Consider the following 10,189-nt stretch of genomic DNA (forward strand, 5'->3'; position numbering starts at 1 on the left):
GGAGAGGTGCAATGTGGTTTGTCTGTGTGGAAACCCCTGACCTTTGCACGGCTAGGACGTCTTCTGCACAGCAGCAAAACAGTTGCATCCGTTGCCCTGCCCACTTCTGAATCTGGCTCCGCCCACCCACAGCATGGGCCCACTCCACGCCTGAAGGTTTTCTGCGATGGGCCAAGGAAGCTTCCCTGCCCTTGCTTTGCACGGGATCATCGGGTCGGAATGCGTCTCCTGGGCTTCTCCTGCAGGTCCTGGAACAACAGGAATCCTGCCTCAAAGAGCTTCGTAATCTTCTTTAAAAGAAACAAGGAAAGGGCAAAGGAGAAGCCTGGCTCAGCCCTCCCTCCCCACCGATGGCTCACGGTAATGGGAAAGAACCTCATTACTGCAATAACTTGGACACGGCTTAACTGGGAATAAGCATAGTTGAATCCGCTGGAGCTTACTTCTGTGTAAACATTGGGTCCAGGCCATCACTCTGCCTCAGGGAGCAAGTCCGTCAAAGCCAAGCCAACTTCTATCTCTCCAAACAGCTTTTAAAGCGTGTAAGGATGAGCTCTGCCGGGGCAATGGCCCCTCCAGTCCAGCGTCCTGTTCTCACAGTGGCCACCTAGATCACAGAATCATAGAATGGCAGAGGTGGAAGGGACCCTGGGGGTCATCTAGTCCAACCCCCTGCAATGCAGGAATCTCAGCTAAAGCATCCAGGACAGATGGCCGTCCAACCTCTGCTTATAAACCTCTATGGTAGGAGAGTCCACCACCTCCCGAGGGAGACCGTTCCACTGTCAAACAGATGCCTATGGGGAACCTGAGGGCAGCTGAACTCTCCTCTCCTGTGGCTTCCAGAAGCTGGTCTTCAGAAGCCTCTGACCATCCGAGCAAAGCCACCCTGGCTAGTAGCCATCAAGAGTCTTCTCCTCCTCCATTATGTTAACCCAATTCTCTTTTAGAGTCCTCCACATTGGTGGCCTCCTGCAAGGGACAAATATGGAGGGCTGCACAGGTTCCCCCATCACAAGTCCCTATCCTAGTGCCTGACTGAACCAGTCAGGCCACACTGAAGATGACGCAACTTTCAAACCCTGGCAGCACAGGAAAGACAAAATCTGAAAAGTATCTTCCAGCGAAGAGTCAAACAGCAACGATTCATTCGTTCACCTGCGCTGTAATTTGGCCATAATTACAGCTTGCCCTTCAACATGATTCAGGAGCAAGTGGAATGATTCAAACCTAGGACAGAGTCTAAGAGACTAAAGCTGGATGAAGTTCTGCCCATTGATGACTCCCGTTAAAGGGTTCCACCCCCTGCCCCCCCCAAATGCACACTTTATGTACCAGACAATAAACACATCACATATTGTGTAGATCCCAATAGTGATGTATGGAAGTGAGAGTTGGACCATAAAGAAGGCTGATCGCCAAAGAATTGATGCTTTTGAATTATGGTGCTGGAGGAGACTCTTGAGAGTCCCATGGACTGCAAGAAGATCAAACCTCTCCATTCTGAAGGAAATCAGCCCTGAGTGCTCACTGGAAGGACAGATCCTGAAGCTGAGGCTCCAATACTTTGGCCACCTCATGAGAAGAGAAGACTCCCTGGAAAAGACCCTGATGTTGGGAAAGATGGAGGGCACAAGGAGAAGGGGACGACAGAGGACAAGATGGTTGGACAGTGTTCTCAAAGCTACCAGCATGAGTTTGACCAAACTGCGGGAGGCAGTGGAAGACAGGAGTGCCTGGCGTGCTCTGGTCCATGGGGTCACAAAGAGTCGGACACGACTAAACGACTAAACAACAACAACAACATTGTGTGGATCTCGCATAAGCAACATGGATTCAGGTGAATCAGTGACACAGTAGAAAGCAGGGGTGGCAAATCTGTACCGCTGTCCCCCCAAGATGTTGCTGGGACAAAGCCTCCTGCCACCCCTGATCCTTGGTCATGCTGGCTGTTGGTTCTGATGGGAGATGCAGTCCAGCAACATCTGGGGTGGACTTACATCCTTTGCATGCTTCTGAATACCAGTTGCTGGAAACCGCAGGAAGGGAGACTAGAGTAACGTTGTGCTCAATTCCTGCCATTGGGCATCCCATGAATATCTGTGAGAACAGCCACTGTGAGAACAGGGGGCTAGACTGAAGGTGCTGCTGGCCTGATCCAGCAGGACTATTCTTATGCTCTCAAGCACATGAAGGCCTTCAGTGAGTAACAGAATTCCTAACACAATACCCTAAACAGGGTTCCTTCAATTCTAGATTCAGGTAGGTAGCCGTGTTGGTCTGACGCAGTTGAAATAATAATAATAATAATAATAATAATAATAATAATAATAATAATAATACATTGTCTAGTAGCACCTTACAGACCAGCTAAGTTTGTTCTGGTATAAGCTTTCATGTGCATGCACACTTCTCCAGTGTTCCTTCAAGTACATCTTCACTTAGTTAGAAAATACTGCTTTTCCTGGGAGCTTTTCACAAATTATTTAAAAAGACAACAAAATGAGCTGGACTCCTTGGCAGGTTTTGAATAAACATACACAAATTTATTGAGGGTTAACTTAGTAGACAGATAATATAAAGATGTGTACAATTTTACAATATGCAGAAGTTAATATAGGTTGAGAAATCAGAGCGAGGAGCTGAGGGAAGTCTTAGGGCGGAGGGCGGGGGGAAATAATGAAGATGATTTGCTTTGATAATTTGCTATGTTGGAATTGTTAATAAAAAATTTATAAAGAAAAAACTGCTTTTCTGCAAACAAAACCAGGTTAATGGTAAGAGCTGTTTGACAGTGGAACGGAGCGGACTCTCTTGGAGGTTTTTAAACAGAGGTCGAAGGTCAGGGGTTATTTAGCTGTGGTTCCGACAATGTGGCAGGTTGGATTAAATGACTCTTTGGGTCCCTTCAGACTCTACAGTTCTATGATTCTAATGTCTTCTCTTGAGAACCTCTCCTCTCAGATGTTAATTCCCTTTGCCAGTTTTGGGACATCTGTGCTATCATCTACTGCTGCTGTGACTTTTTGCTATGACAGTTTTACATAGGAACGCAGGAAGCGGCCTTATGGAGAGTCAGACCTCTCTGATCTATCTAAGGAAAGGCCCTGCTGGCTGAAACTCAATAAATAATCTGCCTGTCTGTTCAGAAACTGAGTTAGATGAACGACTTGACTTGGAATAAGGCTGCTCCCTATGTTTCTGTCCTCCAAAGGTTAGGTTGAGCGATTTGCTCAGAGCCATCCAGTGAGCATCAAATGCCCCACCCCTTCGTCTCAGTTTCTCCCTCAGAAGCGATTAGGGTGGAGACAGAACTAGAATGAGCTGGCTCTGCCTCTCATTGGCTCTGGCACCACCTGCTGTCGGCCTCCCTGCCTTCCACCCTATCAGTCCCAATTGCTACCAGCCGCCACCATGTGGAAAAGAACTGAATTGCTGGATCGGACCAAAGGTATGACAACACAGAGGGAAGAAGGGCCCCAAGGGCACATCAAAATCTCCCAGAGCCTGCATTTCAGCAGTGGGAAGGGACGGAGGGAAAAGCAGATGGAGCAGAGGATGTCACTCTTTGGCTATATATCAACAACACAAAAGCCAGAGGGTTCTACAAACACAGGCAACACCTCTCCATCCTGCGGGGGGAAATCTGCAGCCAAAATGACAATTTATGTTTACTGTACAAGTGTATAAAGGGGTTAAGGCTCACAGAGAGCTGAATTGCCAGAGAGGATATCTCTGTGGTATCATATCCCTTAGGCAAATGATTTTTATCCTTACTATTTCCTCCTCGCCTCTATCGTCCTCTTTCTTCATTTACCTGCTGATGGAAATCAATGTGTCATTGTGCAAACACCATCTTAGTACTTTTAGTATGTAGAAAGCAACCTGTAAGTATCACTGCTGGCCTCGTATTCTTCACAGTGCTGAATCCTGGCAAGACTTACATATGAGTAAACATATTTTCTTGTGCTAACTGCGCAGTCTGTCATCTGATTATTTTTGTAGCAGGGAAAGAGGGTGAATCCCAAACGGCAGGGGCATATTTAAGTATATTTAAGGCTAAGCAGCCTACTTTCAAGTCTGTTTTTATTCCTTTAATATTTTAACTCAGAGCAGCTAAAGCTCTAAACCTCACTCACGTGAGACTGAAGGGATAAATTAAGTTTACTATATCCTCTCCTACTTGCCAAAATCCATCCATTTTCCCCCTCTCCAGGCAAGCAAGAGGCATGATTGCGAGTCAAGGGCATGTCTTGTCTAAGCAAAAGCACTCAAGGAGAAGAGTCCGTGAAGGCTCTGGCCTGGGGAGAGCCATAGCCTTCCCCTGGGCCTTGAGGTCCCCTTCTCCTGGTATAGCAGCACATCCTGCTCTACACCATCACCTTATCAGAGTGTCCCTGGACTCCTGGCTGGAGTGATGTGAACAAGGCTCCACTGCAGTGGCGTAGCGTGGGGGGTGCAGGGGGGGCCGGCCGCACTGGGCGCAACATCTGGGGGTTAGGGTTAGGGGCGCAAATCCACGGGTTAGGGGGCGCAAAGCCACGGGTTAGTGGGCACAAATTACTTGCCTTGCCCCGGGTGCTGACAACCCACGCTACGCCACTGCTCCACTGGAAGGCTGCAGCAGTATCAAAATGGTAGGAGGCATGTGGAACAGTGGAGGATAGTCCATTAAGGCGAAGGGGGCATTGGCCCACCAGCCTCATTCTGCCTTCTTTCTTACAACCAGCCTCCCCCTTAGTCTTCCCCAGAGCGGGTGGGGCAACCCACCCAGATGAGAGGACTATAAATAATAAGATTGTTGTTGTTAGCATTTGTATCAGTGTTGCCCTTGAAGAACTCAGCAGGGAGGAGCAAGGGGGCAAGACTACCATTGGTTGCCTCTGCTTGCTGTTGGTTCCGGCTCCCTCTACTGTTGAGCTCCCTTCTTTTCACCCTACCAGCCCAAATGAACGCCAACCATTGCAGATGTCAAAGCACAGTAGGAGTTTGCTATAGTTAGGGAGCCCATGCTGAAGGCAGGCCAGGCCACTGCCTTGCTGAAGCTAAGGAGGTCTGGTCAGTGCATGGATGGGCAACCTCTTGAGAACCATGCAAAAGCCCCCTTGGGCAGGCAGGCTAGAGATATAAGGAGATAAATGGAATCAGTAAAGGATCGTCCAGTCCTCTTCCAGTTTTCTGGCTAGGACTGCTTCATGTGTGCATTTCTCAGCCTGCATTTCTCCCATGAGCTGGTAGACAGTCCACCACTTGATGGAATTGACTTTAAAGGTAAGGGGACCACTGACCATTAGGTCCAGTCGTGGCCGACTCTGGGGTTGCGGCGCTCATCTCGCTTTACTTGCTGAGTGAGCCAGCATACAGCTTCTGGGTCATGTGGCCCACATGACTAAGCCGCTTCTGGTGAACCAGAGCAGTGCACGGAAATGCCGTTTACCTTCCTGCTGGAGCAGTACCTATTTATCTACTTGCATTTTGACATGCTTTCGAACTGCTAGGTTGGCAGGAGCAGAGAACAAGCAAGGGGAGCTCACCCCGTTGCAGGGATTCAAACCACCGACCTTCTGATCGGCAAGTCCTAGGCTCTGTGGTTTAACCCACAGCGCCACCTGCGTCCCTGGAATTGACTTTTAAAAACCCTAAAAAGCCTGCAACCACATCGTTTTGTGCCATAAATCTAGCATCAAGTTCTCTGATGAGGTAGATCTGTTTCCAGTCTCCCCACACAACTGGTTCAAACAACAATAAACAGGTTTTTGACTGAACTTTGGAAAGAATGTCCTGACAACGTAAGGCATTCAACTCTGGAACAGAGATGGACTTGGAAGGAGACAAAGACTCTCCTTCTTTCAGATAACCTTGGTGCCAAACTACCAGTAGATTTATTGCATCAGCAGGAGAGTTGGACTAGATGATATTTGGGTGGTGTCCAACTGAATCCTACTCAAAGTAGACCCAATGAAATAATGAATTAGTTGTGCCCATTAAAATAAATGAGTTTACTAGCATTGGATAGAGACCTATGATTCCATCTAACTAGGCATCATTTAACTTTTTCGTCAATATCTTCCTTTCCCCGACATCTTCTTCCTTCTCTTCCTCTCTTAACTTTTATGTCCTCTTAGGTGATTGTATAAATATACCCCCCCCCCACTCTCAGTCTACCCAGTTCTGTGCCCCAAACAATAGTTTGCTCTTAGGGACACCAGATGCAAAAGAGGACAGGATTCCTGCATCTTTAATAGTGGCATACCTGCTGAGTTTCCCTCTTAAAGGAGCAGGAGCCCCATCCTCTTCTGAATCTTTTATCTCAGCCTTTATCCGTCACCCAACTTGCTATCTATGCTTCAGTACATCCAGTTACCTCTGCCCCTTCCCATTGCTTTCGCCCTCCTCTTAAATGCCTGCAACACAGGGTCACATTCCATGAGATGGGTGAGCTGGAGCTTGGACCACAAAGGCCACATCTGTGAGTCTTTAAGGTGCCACAAGACTTGCTGCAACGGACTAAGATGTCTACTGCTCTGGAAAATTACCCTTCCTTGAAACTGATAGGAATGTAGAATAATGGCCTTCTACATTGGTCCATCTAAGCCACACTGATAGGAAGTGGATCACCAGGGTTTCAAACAGGGAGACTTTCCTAGACCTCCCTGAAGATGGCGGGAGTTGAGCCTGGGATCTTCTGCATGTTAGGCAGATGCTCTAACCACTGAGCTAAGGTCCTTTCCCCAAAGACTAGGAACACGAGAAGCTGCCTTATGTTGTTGGACCACTGGCCCATCTAACTCAGTATTGCGTACATTGACTGGCAGCAGCTGTCCAGGGTTTCAGATAGGAGACAGCCCCAATGTCTACAAACACACACACAAGCATCTGATATCTAGGGCAGACTTCAGACTTGTCAGAGCTGGCTTCTCTCACTAGTAGGAATGGGAGAGAAATCTGATTGACTTCATGTCAAAAGGTAGAGGTACCTAATCCACGCTTTCCAAGACAAAACCTAACCATCCTTCAGAATTCACACTTCTCCGAACTTTGCAGTGCAGTCTTGCCAGCCAATAAATGTGTACATAAATACACGTGCTGGGGTAAAGCGTGCATAAAACTGCATATAACTGTGAAAATAACATACCAAAATGAAGAACGTTTGGGGGAAATTGCTTGCAAAGAACATTCTGCTTAAAAAAGGTGTATCACTGGGAGAAATGCTGCTGAATTTTCCTGAGGACTTGCTATAAAAATATTAATAGTAGCAAACTGTGGTGGAAATATGGAGAACTGAACTTCTAATTGGAAAAATATAAAATTACAGAAATTAAATGGACAGATTCACACACACACCCTACTCACTTGAAGCCCAAGATTCAGCCTTTGCCCTCCAGGTGCCCCAGCCAGCATATGCTTTGGATTATAGTGCTTTTGGACTACAACTCCCATCACTGGCTGGGGCTGATGGGAGTTGTAGTCCAAAACATCTGGAGGGCACCAGGCGGGCGAAGGCTGCCCAAGATCTATCCAGAAGAGCCAGCTGTAAAGGACATAGTGTGAAAGAACTGTGCGCCTCTGAGCACATGGTTAACCTGTGAATTAATGCTCGGTGCCGGAACTGAACTGAGTGCACACAAAAGTACACTTTGGGTTACCATTCTTCTCCATTCATCACCCCAACAAAGGCAGGAAAATTGGCTTTCTTGTTGCTGCCATTGTTGAACAGCTGGCAGTCAACCCCACTTGCCAATCTACTGCGAAATCCACACAGAGACCTACAGGCTACCCCAGTAGGTTTTGAATTCCACGTGGCTCTCTCTTCGCTGAAAGAGCTGTCCTTTGACAGTTTTCTGAAAACGGTCTCATAAGCTGCCTGACTAGAGCGGAGGAATTATAGCTTTAGAGATAAGACAGATTCCTGGAAACGTTCTCACAAGCTTCCCGGTGACACCAGAGGAATTATAGCTTCATAGATAAGACGCAACCATTCATTATCCTTTCATCCCTCTAGAGCATCATTCCGTTCATTCACACTTTGTGATACTTCTTCAATGGCTATGCTCAGCCGATGTACTTTTTATTTTCGTCAATGAATTCACATTTTCTTCAAAATGCCATCATGACTTTAGTAAGCACAATACTTTATTATTTAAAAAGCCACCTGTCTGTGCTCTATAGATTGCCACTAGATCTTGAGAGATTGAAACTCATGCGTGAAACAGCACTACTTTCTCTTCATCTCTCCCTGCCTTCATCCACCCTTAATCTCTCTTCCGTTCCATCTATCCATCCATCTCTCCCTCTCTCTCTCCCATCTCACTCCCATTAATCTGCTCCGAATTACTGTTTGGAAACATTTATGTAGGCTAGCGAACATCTGTCTATCAGCATCAAACTTTCTTACCTGCTCCCTTCTCTCTCCAGCCTGTCAGTCTCTTGTTACCATGACATGTCCTTAAAAACTCAACTTTCCCATCAGCAAAACAACGCTTTCCTTTATCACTGGAGCTGCTCGGGGATCCTATCAGGAAAGCCCAAATATTTTTTCAAAACTCAGATGCTCTGCAGGGCATCTTTAGCACACACCACCACTTCCCCCAGGACTTTCCCTGCTTCAGCTGCCCCACAGGGAATCCCCTCCTTACTTGCAAAAAGTTTGATGCTCGGGCTGCAAAGAGCTCCACTCGTCTGCTGCCTCTCTCTGCTTCGCTCCCTCTCTCTGCGCGACTCTTTCTCCTGCCCTGGAGAGAGAGAGAGAGAGGAGGCGAATGTGTTGGCCTTTGGATTTCCTGGCTCAGTACAGCACTGGGGTGTGAGCGAGCATATGTGCATCACTCACTCACACACACACACTCACACACAAACACACACATAGACTCATTCACTCCTTTGCTTCTCCTTGGTTTGGAATCGGAGGCAGTCAGACACAAAACGCCATGAGATCATAATGGGACTCTCTGATAACCATCTTGGCACAGAGATTCGGATCACTCCATAGTCCTCCTGTTCCAACACACTTGTTCATATCTATGTTAAAATTTCTCCCTCCCGCACAAACATCTCTTTTCACTGTGCCGCCCTCTTTCTCCCTGTGTGATATGTGGCCTCCATCCATTGAACCTTTCCCCTGGAACCATCTCTGTCTGTCTGTCTGTCTGTCTGTTTCTCTCTCTCAATGTCTCTCTCCTTGTTGTGGCTCCACACACCATAAACTAAAAGCTGCTTCACACGCAAGAACTCTCTCCTACAGAGCTGTTGCTTCCATGTAAAAGGAGATCCCCTGTGCAGACTGTCACGCAACTGGCATGATCTACGAATGTAAGGACCAGGCCAGCAACTCACCTAGTCAGGCAACCTGTTCTCACACTGGCCAAGTGGATGCTTCGATGGGAAACCGTGCAAGTAGGACTTGTGCTGCTTTTCCAACTTGTGACCTCCAACAGCGACTGGTATCCAGCAGTGGAGACAGGGCATAGCCATCTTGGCTGGAAGCCACTGATAGTCTTATCCTCTGTGAATTTGTCTAGCAGACACTTACACCCCTTACAGCCTTCTAAAGTTGGTGACTTGGCAGTGAATTCTTGTGGCAGTGAATTCCGCAGATTCACTGCTCCACAAAACACAGCTTCCCATTCCATGCATACACAATTAAATAGATGTAGGCGCATGCTCCTTGAATTTATTAATAATCAGATCTTTGTGGTTTCTTCAGCTGAAAAAAAGACTCCCAGGGTGTTCTCAGACGGTCATTATTTGGGGTTGGGTTTCAGTCACATACTGGCATTCAGGTTGCTTAATTATAGTTGATTTAAAGATCTTGCTCAACAACCCTGCTGCCCTGGCAGACTTTTATAATAGGGAAAGTGATGGGGGGGGGGTGAACTACAAAGTGTGGTTTAACACTTGCGTAGTGGGTGGTGGGTTTTTATCCTCCTAGCTTTGAAGTACAGCATTAGCATTAGCATTAGCATTAGCATTAGCATTAGCATTAGCATTAGCATTAGCATTAGCATTAATACAGCGGGTGGTGCTGCGGTCTAAACTACAGAGCCTAGGGCTTGCCGATCAGAAGGTCGGCGGTTCAAATCCCCGCAACGGAGTGAGCTCCCATTGCTCAGTCCCAGCTCCTGCCAACCTAGCAGTTCGAAAGCATGTCAAAGTGCAAGTAGATAAATAGGTACCGCTCCGGCGGGAAGGT

At 47.2% G+C, this 10,189-nt stretch overlaps 1 protein-coding gene across 19 annotated transcripts in view; it reads right to left on the reverse strand.

Moving 5' to 3' along the window:
• The window catches only part of TNXB (tenascin XB), a 119,669-nt gene extending 110,038 nt beyond the window's left edge, over positions 1–9,631 (reverse strand). For 7 of the 19 annotated variants that reach the window (XM_083721931.1, XM_083721933.1, XM_083721932.1 and 4 more), the window contains exon 1: positions 8,637–9,631. The gene's annotated coding sequence lies outside the window, so the exon portion shown is untranslated. The remainder of the gene's footprint in view (positions 1–8,636) is intronic. The other 12 variants (XM_083721920.1, XM_083721935.1, XM_083721936.1 and 9 more) reach the window with 5 other exon arrangements.
• Between the last annotated feature and the right edge of the window lie 558 nt (positions 9,632–10,189).

This window comes from Podarcis gaigeae, assembly GCF_964106915.1.
Source record: "Podarcis gaigeae genome assembly, chromosome: 2".
In the NCBI taxonomy this organism is placed as follows: Eukaryota; Metazoa; Chordata; class Lepidosauria; order Squamata; family Lacertidae; genus Podarcis; species Podarcis gaigeae.